The following is a 10,554-nucleotide window of genomic DNA, read 5'->3' on the forward strand; positions in this document are numbered from 1 at the left end:
CCATGCCAAACAGACAGAACACTGGAAGGACAGACTTCCTCCTGAAATCAGACAGAGCTGCACGCCCCTCTGCCACCCTTAGTGCTCTGTGACTTTGACTTTGACCCCCTGGCTCATGATCTATCTTCCTCTCCGTCCTCTCCTTGGTTCCAGCTCTGAGGTTCCTGGTTCTTTTTCTTTTTTTTTTTTTTGAGACAGGGTCTTGCTCTGTTGCCCAGGCTGGAGTGCAGCAGCATGATCTTGGCTCACTGCAACCTCCGCCTCCCAGGTTCAAGCAATTCTTCTGCCTCAGCTTCTTGAGTAGGTGGAACTATAGGTGTGTGCTACCATGCCTGGCTAATTTTTATATTTTTACTAGAGACAGGGTTTCACTGTGTTAGCCAGGCTGGTCTTGAACTCCTGTGATTCCCCTCGCCTCAGCCTCCCAAAGTGCTGAGATTACAGGTGTGAGCCACTGTGCCCAGCTCCCTGTTCTTTTTCTACTCCAGACCCCAGGACCACGACATGTTCTGTTCCCTGCACCCCTCTTTAACCACCTTGATCCCATCCTATCTCTTGAGGGTGCTTCAGATGGATGCCTTCAGACTCTGAGATGGAAAAGCTATGTGCCTGGAGATGCTCATTATTGACTACGTGCAACAATAAAGACAGTTAAATAAAGTAGGGGCAAGCCATTGAGGATAGGAAGACAATCAAGTACAAACAGAGAAGTCATGACAAAACGTTAAGTGAAAAATGCAGGCTATAAAACCATATGTGGACTAATTTCAACTATTATAAAATAGAGATCTACAGAAAACACAGGATGGGGCATATAAAATAATGGTTCATCTTACATTTTTTCTCTAGCATGGAGTATGGCTATTTTCACAACTGTAATTTATTATTTATGCTGGACAACACCTTTAGGCAGATGATGAAATATACACATTGTTAGTTTTGCAAGAATCTTCAACATTGACTCTAGATGCCCATATGCTGTCACCACTGAGGCCCATAAATCCCTCCCAGGTGGCTTCCAGAAGAATGGGAGGTGAGGGGGTGTTTCATGTTGACTCTTCAGAAAGACACATGTGGATTTGGTATGTCTAATGACTGCAATCAACCACCTCACCACAAAAAAGGAGGGCAATTTAGGGTCTTTATTTTGCTATCTGACTAACCAGGAAATTTGGCTGTGAACAGTCTATCCCTTACATTACCCCAAAGTTAGGAATTCCCAAGATGCTTGTTTCCTTACAAATCTGCAAACATTGGATCTCCTGCATCTGGTGTGAGAGGATCCCCTCCCCATCCAACATGCTACACCCCAGGTATAGAAACTTGAATCACACTTGCTTTAACGGGGACCCAGGAAGGAGACAGACTTTGTTACATGTGCTGCAGCACAGTGGGAAAAGCTTTTCTCTGTCTAAGAGTTTGGAAACTTCTAAGTTTTACCAGACACTGGTGGCCATGATGCTCGTTCCATATCTCACCAGATGTGGAAAAGATGAAGATGTTAAAGAAATCTTATTTTCCATAATTCCCTAAGATAAGGAAGAGCCTTTTGGTGATAACACTGCTTAAAAGCAAAAAGAGTTTATAGTTGTTTTTTTTTTTTTTTCCCCTTGACATGACCTGAGTTTTTACCTTCTAGAGGTGACAGGTGACAGACCTGTGGCTTCAGATGGAATCTGGACCAGGGGTCCGGAGATCCTGCGATTCTAAGCCTGAGTCTGCATGTCACCTAGCCCCTTACGTGGCCCAACCAGTTTTCCCATCTCTACTTGTAGAGCCATTTAAAAATTAATTAGGTGCCTGAGGCATTTATATGTCTATAAATAATTTCTCCCTCCCCACTGCCTTCTCTTTTTGGGAATCTTGTCAATTTACTGGAGATGATAAGATCTTGTCCTGCAAATACGGGTCTTTGTGTTAGAGATAAGTTTCTTTAAAACCTCTACGAAGGAAATGGTTGAGAGTGCAAGAGAAAATCTGAAATGAAGCCAGAAGGATGTGTATTTGTGCTGGCAGGAGGATGAAGGAAGATCAAAAACATTATCGTTTTCATTGTTTTAGTTATTTCAGGTATGTTTTACTATTTAGTCTTAGTCAACAGCAATGTTTATAATATCAAGCTGCATTGAATAAAATATGCAGATTTCACTAATTTTCATACTTGAGTCACAATACAGAATTCAAATTACCTGAGCGCTATTATTTTCATCACAGTACAGCTTACTATACCCTTACTATGGCATAACATCTTTATTTATTGGTTCATATAAGTCCAAGATATGCAGTCTTATACATAAATGGGTCATTTCCAACATTCATTCATTCATTCATTCAGCTATTTACTGTGGAGGGACAGGCTTGGTTTGCTAGGCACAAAGAATATAAGGTGAACAAGACATGTGTTCTCTTAGATTCATTAACATCATACAACTTCCTGAGGTCTATAGGTCCTTAAGAGATTGGCTCTGCCCACTCTGTCACCTTTTCCCTTATTATTTTCCCCTTCTGTCTATCTTTTACAGCTACACTTCAGGTTCCTTGAAGACACCAAGCTATGGTTAACCCAGGGCCTTTGCACCTGTGGTCTCCTATTTTTAGAATGCCATTCCCCAGGTCTCTTCATTCAGGTCTTTGTTCAAATATCACTTCCTCAAAGACAATTCTATTTTAAGGCAAGTCTCTTCCTCCACTCTTCCTCCAGTCATCCCTCATCCTACTTTATTTTTCTCCAAAGCACTCACTGCTCAGCACCTGAACAATTTTATCTTTGCTTGTGTTTTATTTTCTGTCTCCCCGGTAGAGACTGGGCTGTCTTTTTAGCAATGTATCCCTAGGGGCTAGAACAACTTGGCATGTAACAGATGTTTATAAGTATTTGGTGAATAAATGACTAGATGAACTGGTTCTTGATAGTTTAGGGTGTTTGATGAACCAGCTTTTTAGGAGGAATCATGATGGTCCCTGGTAGATTCACAGCCCCTACTCCTAAGCCTTCCACTCCTCCTCCTGCTGGGCTCTGTCTGTGAATGGCATCCTTGGCCATTTGGTGTCAAAGCCCTGCCATCACTTACTCCTCCCTCCGGCTAGCGCCTACATCCAATCAGTTACCAATTTCAGTGACGCTGTGGCCTCTCGCATCAACTTGTTTTTCGAACCATTCCTACAACCACCCCCAGTCCATACTCTCTGTATCTCACCTAAACCATTGTCATCATTTCCTACCCGGGCTTCCGGCCAACAGGCTCTCCTCACCCAATCTGTTCTCCATAGGGTAGCCAGAGTGAGTTTCATCATGTTAAGGTTTGATCATGTTTCTCCCTCACTCAAAAGCTAAAGACTGCCAACCCCTTAGCATGGCAGTCAGTGCCCCCTCCATCACCGCCATCCCCTTACCCAACCTTCTTTCTCAAGACTCTTGTTCTTTTTGCTCCAGTGAGAATAAACTGCTTTGCAGTTTCTGTATGTATCCTAGAAGGCTCCCTCACCTGTCCGTCCTCTGCTGATGCTGTTTCCACTCCTCGAAATAGTTTTCTTCCTTTCCTCTAAGTACAAATCATTCAGACCCAGTTTGAATGCTACTTGGCTTCCCCAAGAAGCCATTCCTAACCTGTGAGGAGAAGAAAATTCCTCTTTCTTCTCAACTGTTTTTAAGGGGTTATCTGCCTCTTTTTTAGGGCAAGTCTTGGGAAAGGACAGGCAATAATGACACAGAAGAAAGAGTTCAGAATCTGGAGTCAGATCATCTCAGCTGGAGGCCTAGCTCTCTGGATCTGAGACTTTCACGGTATGCACCCTTAGATAAAGTGAAAATCCAAGTCTTAATTTCCCTATCTGTAAAATAGGGATAACACTGTTGATGTCATGGATGTGTTACGAGGAGTAAGTGACAGAGTATAGGAAAAGCTTTTGACACTATATACAAATTAATTCGGAAATTCTATCATGCTAACATATAAACATTGAATAAACAGTTGCTCCTCCCAGGGAGTTTTCATGGATGTTTTATGCTGGTTGAGCCCTAGGTCCAGGAATAGGTCAGTGGGGAAAGGATATTTTTGAGGGGGGAGGACTTTGAGGCTTTAAGAATCCCAAGTGCTTGGATGATGTGAAGAAAGGAAAAAGTATAGGGTACATCCACAAAGCCGGGTCCTAGTGGAATTACTAGCTACCAATTCGTGAGCATTTTCTACATGCCAGGTACTGTACTAAGTACTCTACATACATTATCCTTGAGTCAGAAATTATTCCTTCACAGAGCAAAAGAAGTTCATAGCAGTTATATAAATAAGTGGTCCCCCCACTCCACTGCCAAATAGTTCATAATGTCATCAATCCAATGATGTTATTTTTTGGATGGAGAAATTGAGATCCCAGAGGGTTATATACTGACATTGTACAGCCAGTAAGGAAGACACTGGGCCTGGAATCTAGATCTCTTCACTCTCAAGATAGAAACCTCTACATGGCAAAACCCCAGGGCCACCATTCATTATGAAGTCTGTGTAAACAGTGCTTCTTGGAGCACAATGCCATCTATATGGACTACATTGTCAGTAGCAGCCCCTGAAGTTCTGCTGATTGGCCACCCTGGCTCAGCTCCACGATGATCTCCTCACCCCACTCAAAAAGGAAGTTCTGGATGGAACTGGAGACTATGATTCTAAGCGAAGTAACTCAGGAATGGAAAACCAATCATTGTATGTTCTCACTCATTAGTGGGAGCTAAGCTATGAGGATGCAAAGGCATAAGAACAATACAATGGACTTTGGGGACTGGGGAAAAGGAGGGAGGGGGTGAGGGATAAAAGACTACAAATCGGGTTCAGTGTATACTGCTTGGGTGATGGCTGCACCAAATTCTCACAAATCACCACTAAAGAACTTCTCATGTAACCAAATACCACCTGTTTCCCAAAAGCCCAATGGAAATAAAATAATTTTAAAAAGGAAGTTCTTGAGACCAGAACATCAGGTCGCTAGAGGCTGAACACTGCCCTCCTTGCCAACTATTCCATCCAGAGTCTCCTCCAAGGTGACTGACTCCATCCCTTCACCATCCGTCTACGCTTGTACTCCTTCAACACACCTCTCGGGGCACCCTCTCTGCACCAGGCATCAGGCTCAGCTCTGGGGACAGCCAGCTGCCCTTGAGGGAGCCTTGTGCTGAGACACCACCCTAACCTGGGGTGACTGTAACTCAAGCTTCCCCAGAAGCTTTGTCAGCAGCACCAAGAGGCTGCCCTTAACAAGCCCCAAGGAGAAAGAGGTGGGGACCTCTGCAAAGAGATGACGAAAGGGGCCTGGTTGAAGTAGAAGACCTGGGCCCTTAAAGGGGAGGGAAGGGTGACTGGGAGGGCATGCAGTCAGGACACAGTAGAGAAGAGGACAAACCCTGGGATGCCACATCACCTAGTCCAACTGAGGATACTCAGGCTCAGTGTGTCCTGGGTGGATCAGCACTAACACCTGGGAATGTGATCTCAGGTCTAGGGCTTCTTCATTCTCCCAAAAGGAATCCCAAATCCGGAGTGTTTGAGTGTTTGCATAAGAGACATGAGAGCTCTCCTTTGAGATTGAATGAAGCAAATTCAAGCCTCCTCCCCTCTCCGCTCCCCCACTTTTTTTTTTTGTGGCACAGTAAGGATGGTAGAAAATGAATGGCACCTGCCTCTCCAAGTGGGGCAGGGCTGGAATTAGACTTTTGTGGTACACTCAGGGGAATTTTGGGGTTCTGGGGCTTCAATGGGGGTAGGATCTAGTTCTGTAGGAGGGGCCATGAATATGAAACCCAGGGACCCTAGATTCTAATGCAAGCTTTACCATTAACTCTCAGGTGACCTTGGTCAAGCCACCTTACTGGGCCTCAGTTTCCCTATCTGTAAAATGAGGGATTTGAATAAGTTCCCAAGATTCGTTTCGCCCTGACCTTCTAAGCCCTGTGATCCTTGGTAAGGCAAGCCCTCCCAACGCTCTGACCCGGGCAATCTCTGGTTTTGCAGGAGCCTGCGCCTCATCCAGAAACAAGCGGCATGCTGGGGGAAGGGAGCGCGCTAAGCTTTTATTCTGGGGGAGGGTGGGACGCGGGAGGCTAAAGCTAAAGGGTCTGTGGAGGCAAAGCGATGGGAAGGCTGGGAGCTGCGGTTTAGAGACCAGCAGGCTAGCGGCGATGTCCAACCTCCCTCAGGGGCTTCAGGCTCTGGAGAGGCGATGCAGCCCAGAGCCGCGCACCAGCCTCCGCCGGCCGCAGAGGCTCAGACCCCAAACCACTATCCCAATTCCTCCCCAGAACCGTACACCAGCTTCGTGGGGAGTGGCTGCTGCTCCATCCCGTTTACCAAGCGCCGAGCCCCCTCCTCTGCTTGGGGGACCCCTCCCCCAATCTGGGGGCGCCCGGAGCCCCACGCGGGCGTGGCGGGGGCGGGCGCCGGCTCCTCGGCCCGGAGGGCTGGAGAAGGTGTCAGCTGCGGGGCCGTCTCAGGAGGGACCCGCGCCCTCCACCTTCCGGCTCCGCACACAAAGGCGCAGACCGAGGCGCCGCACTTACCGGCCAGAGCAGGCTCCGGGCGCAGATGAGCGGGCGGGCAGGCTGGCGGGAGGATGTGCGCGCGCGAGTGTGCGTGTGTCTGCGTGTGTCCCTGCCTGTGTCTGTGCCAGTGTGTGTGCGACGGGGGCCGCGCCGAGCTCAGTGCGTCTGCGTGTGCGGGGGCGTCCGTCCTTCGGTCCGTCCGCCCGGCGCTCAGTCCCGCGCTCCGTGCGCGCTCCCTTGCCCGACCGCCTCACCAAATGCTCTTCAGCTGCGGAGTCGCCGGCGCAGCCGCCGGGTGGATTTGGCACCCCCCAGCCCGGGTTCCGCCCCGCCCCCGGGCGGGCTTGCGCCGCTCCCCGGGAATTGCGCAGGGCTGGCGGGGCTGGCGGGGCGGGGAACCAGGAGATCCGGCTGCTCCCGGGCCCGAAGGGGGCCGGATCCCAGACCCTTAACCCCTGACCCGATCTCAGGTGCCTCCTTTTTCCGAGCAACTCTGCGCGGAGTCCCCGCAGGCGGCTCCCCCACGCCAAGGTTGCCTGGACAGGGAGGGCGGAGGAGTGGGAGTCCCGCATCCATTTCATTCATGATTTTTCTCCTCTGGGGAGCACCGGGTGGGGCTGCGCGGCTACGGCGACAGCCAGAGGGACCCCAGCAGGGCCATGCGCGCTGAACCTGGGACGGGACAGACAGGCAGACAGAGGGAGTAGGGGCCAGCGAGACAAAGGGGACAGAGTTGGGGGGATCGGCTCACTGGGGGCATGCTGTGGCTCACCCCGCGTGATACTAACACCTGCAGCGGAGCGGCCGCATACCAGGGCGCACAAAATGCGGGTGCCCAGGACCGGTTCTAGGACTCTGAGGAGGCGTCCCTCTTCCTAATTCTCCCTGTTCAGCCTCTGGGGAGCAAGAGTGAGTGGACAGCCCCTCCCTCGACGGATTCTTGCTCTCCTGACGTGCGGCGCGGGGCACGCACCTGTCTTGGTTTTCTCGTGGGCACTGGGGACACGGACGCGCAGGTAGCTGCCCATGAGCCCCACAATCCCACACAATCTCCCCACAATCCCCCCACAATCCCGTATTCTCCATGCTGTTACCGCGCTGGCCGGAGGTTCCCGACTTTCCATCCCCATGGGGGCGGGCTTGAGGCTGCGGGTTGCACACAGGGCAGGGATCCTAAAGTCCATTTTTACACGGGGAATCAGAGGCGAGTCACCACAAAGCTACCACCCTGGCTCCAGCCACCATCCTCCCCCTCCTCTGGGATTTCCATAATTGCCTCTTTACTGGTCTCCCAGCTTCCACCCTTGGCCCCTTGCAGCTTATTCTCTACATAGCAGTCAGAGCGATCCTCTAAGTCACAGCACGTCCTTTCTTTACTGGATATCCTACACTAGCACTCCATTTCAGCCAAAGGAAAGCTAAAGGCCTATCATGACCTGCAAGGCCCTTCAGGAGCTGGCTCCCTTTTAACTCTAACTTCTCTTTCTACCACCATCTCCCTTCTCCCACGCTACAGTAACACTGGCCTTTTAAATTCATAACCGACCTGGCAGCCCTGTGGCCTCAGGACCTTTGCACTGCTGGTCTGTCTGCCTGGAAACTCTTCCCCCTGATAGTCACATGGTTACTCCTTTACCTCTTCAATGTGTCATTTCTTCTTCTTCTTTCTTCTTCTTCTTCTTCTTTTTTTCTTCTCGGATGGAGTGTTGCTCCGTTGCCCAGGCTGGAGTGCAATGGTGCCACCTTGGCTCACTGAAACCTCTGCCTCCCGGGTTCAAGTGATTCTCCTGTGTCAGCCTCCCGAGTAGCTGGGATTACAGGTGCCCACCACCATGCCCAGCTAATTTTTGTATTTTTAGTAGAGATGGGGTTTCACCATGTTGGCCAGGCTGGTCTCGAACTCCTGACCTGGTGATCTGCCCACCTCAGCCTCTCAAAGTGCTGGGATTAGAGGCATGAGCCACCACGCCCAGCCTCAACGTGTCACTTCTAAGAGACGTGCTGTGACTATTCTGTTTAAAGTTGCTGGCCCTCCCTCTTCATTTTCTCCATGGCAGCTATGACTTTTATTTCTCTTCCCTGCCCCTGAGGCTCACTGGCCTCATTGCCAGCTCCCACGTCAGTCCCCTTCCATTCCAGTCCTTCAGCCTCACCTTGCAACTCTTTTCTTTCAACAAACCCTGCGTTTTCCCATCTCTAGGCCTTTGTTCACATTGTCTGTTCAGTCTGAAATGCCATCCTTCCATGTCTTGACTAATTTTTAGGTCCAGCTTAAATATCACCTGCTTCTCCCGATATTCTCAGGGACACTCAGCCCTCATTACTTTCTGTCTACTGTGATAGTGGTTCCTTGTCTTTTTCCCCAGGTGCACTTTGAACTCCTGGAAAGTCGAGCGGGGTGTCTTCCTTCTCCCCAGTTCCCAGTACAGAAGGGCCCATCGGTACATGTTTGTGGATCAAGGGCACTGATCGGGAGGCCCTAGGCTGGGCCTTGATTGGTCTTTTTTTTTATTTTTCCCCTGGGAAAATGCCTAGAGCCCTAGACCGAACTAGGTCCCTGTGTGGCCCTCAAGGAGTTTCCGGTGGAATGAGGGAGGATTATATGTTGTGCAAAAAGGCCATACTGCTTGGGTTGTATGGAAGTGTGTGTAGTTACATCAGCCTGTGTGCCGGGACCTGCTCCCCACCCCCAAAGTATTATCACCATGGTTCAGCATGAGTCTGATTTCTCCAGGCTGCATCAATGTAACAATAGCAGCTACTATACATGGGCACTTTAGTATGTGCCAGGTACTGTTCTGTGTTTTCTCAAGGCACTGCTCTATTGAATCTTTATGGCATCTGTGGGAGGTGGGCCTTTTGACGTTCCCAATTTCAGAAGAGGAAGCAGAAGCATAAGTCAGTTTCATATGATCACTTAAGAGGTGAGTGTTTCAAATTCAGATCTAACCAGTTCCATAGCCCATGGTCACAGAAGCAGGGGTGCTTTAACATAAAAGCCCTTTGGGCTGATGGAAAGAAGGAGAGGAAGTAAGGCTTAGAGAGCTTCAGCAGCATCAGCCTGGCACAGACTCTTGATGTCCCCAGCTCAGGGGTCACAGAGTCATGGAACTCTAGTGGGCTGGGACCTCACAGCTTCCTGTCAGTGTTGCCTCTGATGTCCTGTGGTGGAGGTTAATGGCTGCCCCTGCCCATTGTAAAGGCAACTTTGGAAAGCTAGAGCTACCTTGTAAACATTCCTGGCTATGTGCTCTGGGTTCAAAGCCCATCCCCAGCTGTCATATGTGTATAATAATGCCCATCTCAAAGGGCTATGGCAAGGAAGAAGTGTGACAATACCTCTAGAAAGTAGCAGGACAACAACAACAAAAATCTTTCTCCTTTTGTTTCTTGTATTGCGTTTCCATCAGATAGGGGAAAAACTAGTCTCCTCACCCTGTTTCCACCCTATACACCCTCTTATTGAAGAGCGTTACCCCAGGTTGCAGTTCAGGAAGGAAATCTCACATTTATTGAGGGCTTAAAAAATCAGCTATCCACATTGCTTCCCTGCATTCTTTCCTTTGATCTGCCAAAGAACCTTAGAAGGGACTACTATTACCAAGGAGGAAGAGGAGGCACAGAAAGGTCCAGGGGCCTTCCCAAGGTCACAGAGCTCACTAAACCAGATTCTAGCGTATGTCTGACTCTGTTCACTTAGCCAATACCCTGTCAATCCATGGAAAGTGACCTCTTTGATTTCCTTTCTCTTCTCTGATGAGGAAGAAGAGTTCTATGAGGCCCACGGCAATGAAATAGTTGTGAGGTTGTGATGACTTAGGAGGCTTCTTGGGTTATTTTGTGTGACTCATTTACCATCTCTTGATGGAGGGAAGAAGAGGGATTTAAGAAAGAGGAGATGGGGAGAAAAAGATGATCTGAGAAGCTAGAGAATGTTTTACTGGTGGTTCTTGATGGACCGTTAGAGATTAGAGTCCATCCTTCCTGCTTTTGGCCTCACTTGCAATTCACTGTCTTGGTAATGAAAT

At 49.1% G+C, this 10,554-nt stretch overlaps 1 protein-coding gene across 6 annotated transcripts in view; it reads right to left on the reverse strand.

Annotated features, from left to right (window-relative positions):
- Nucleotides 1-6,832, reverse strand: part of PTPN5 (protein tyrosine phosphatase non-receptor type 5) — a 63,989-nt gene extending 57,157 nt beyond the window's left edge. For 4 of the 6 annotated variants that reach the window (XM_032240956.1, XM_032240953.1, XM_032240952.1 and 1 more), the window contains exon 1: nucleotides 6,545-6,832. The gene's annotated coding sequence lies outside the window, so the exon portion shown is untranslated. The remainder of the gene's footprint in view (nucleotides 1-6,544) is intronic. The other 2 variants (XM_032240955.1, XM_032240951.1) reach the window with 1 other exon arrangement.
- Nucleotides 6,833-10,554: the final 3,722 nt, after the last annotated feature.

This window comes from Sapajus apella, unplaced genomic scaffold (assembly GCF_009761245.1).
Source record: "Sapajus apella isolate SASKATOON/1434 unplaced genomic scaffold, GSC_monkey_1.0 scaffold47, whole genome shotgun sequence".
Taxonomy (NCBI): domain Eukaryota; kingdom Metazoa; phylum Chordata; class Mammalia; order Primates; family Cebidae; genus Sapajus; species Sapajus apella.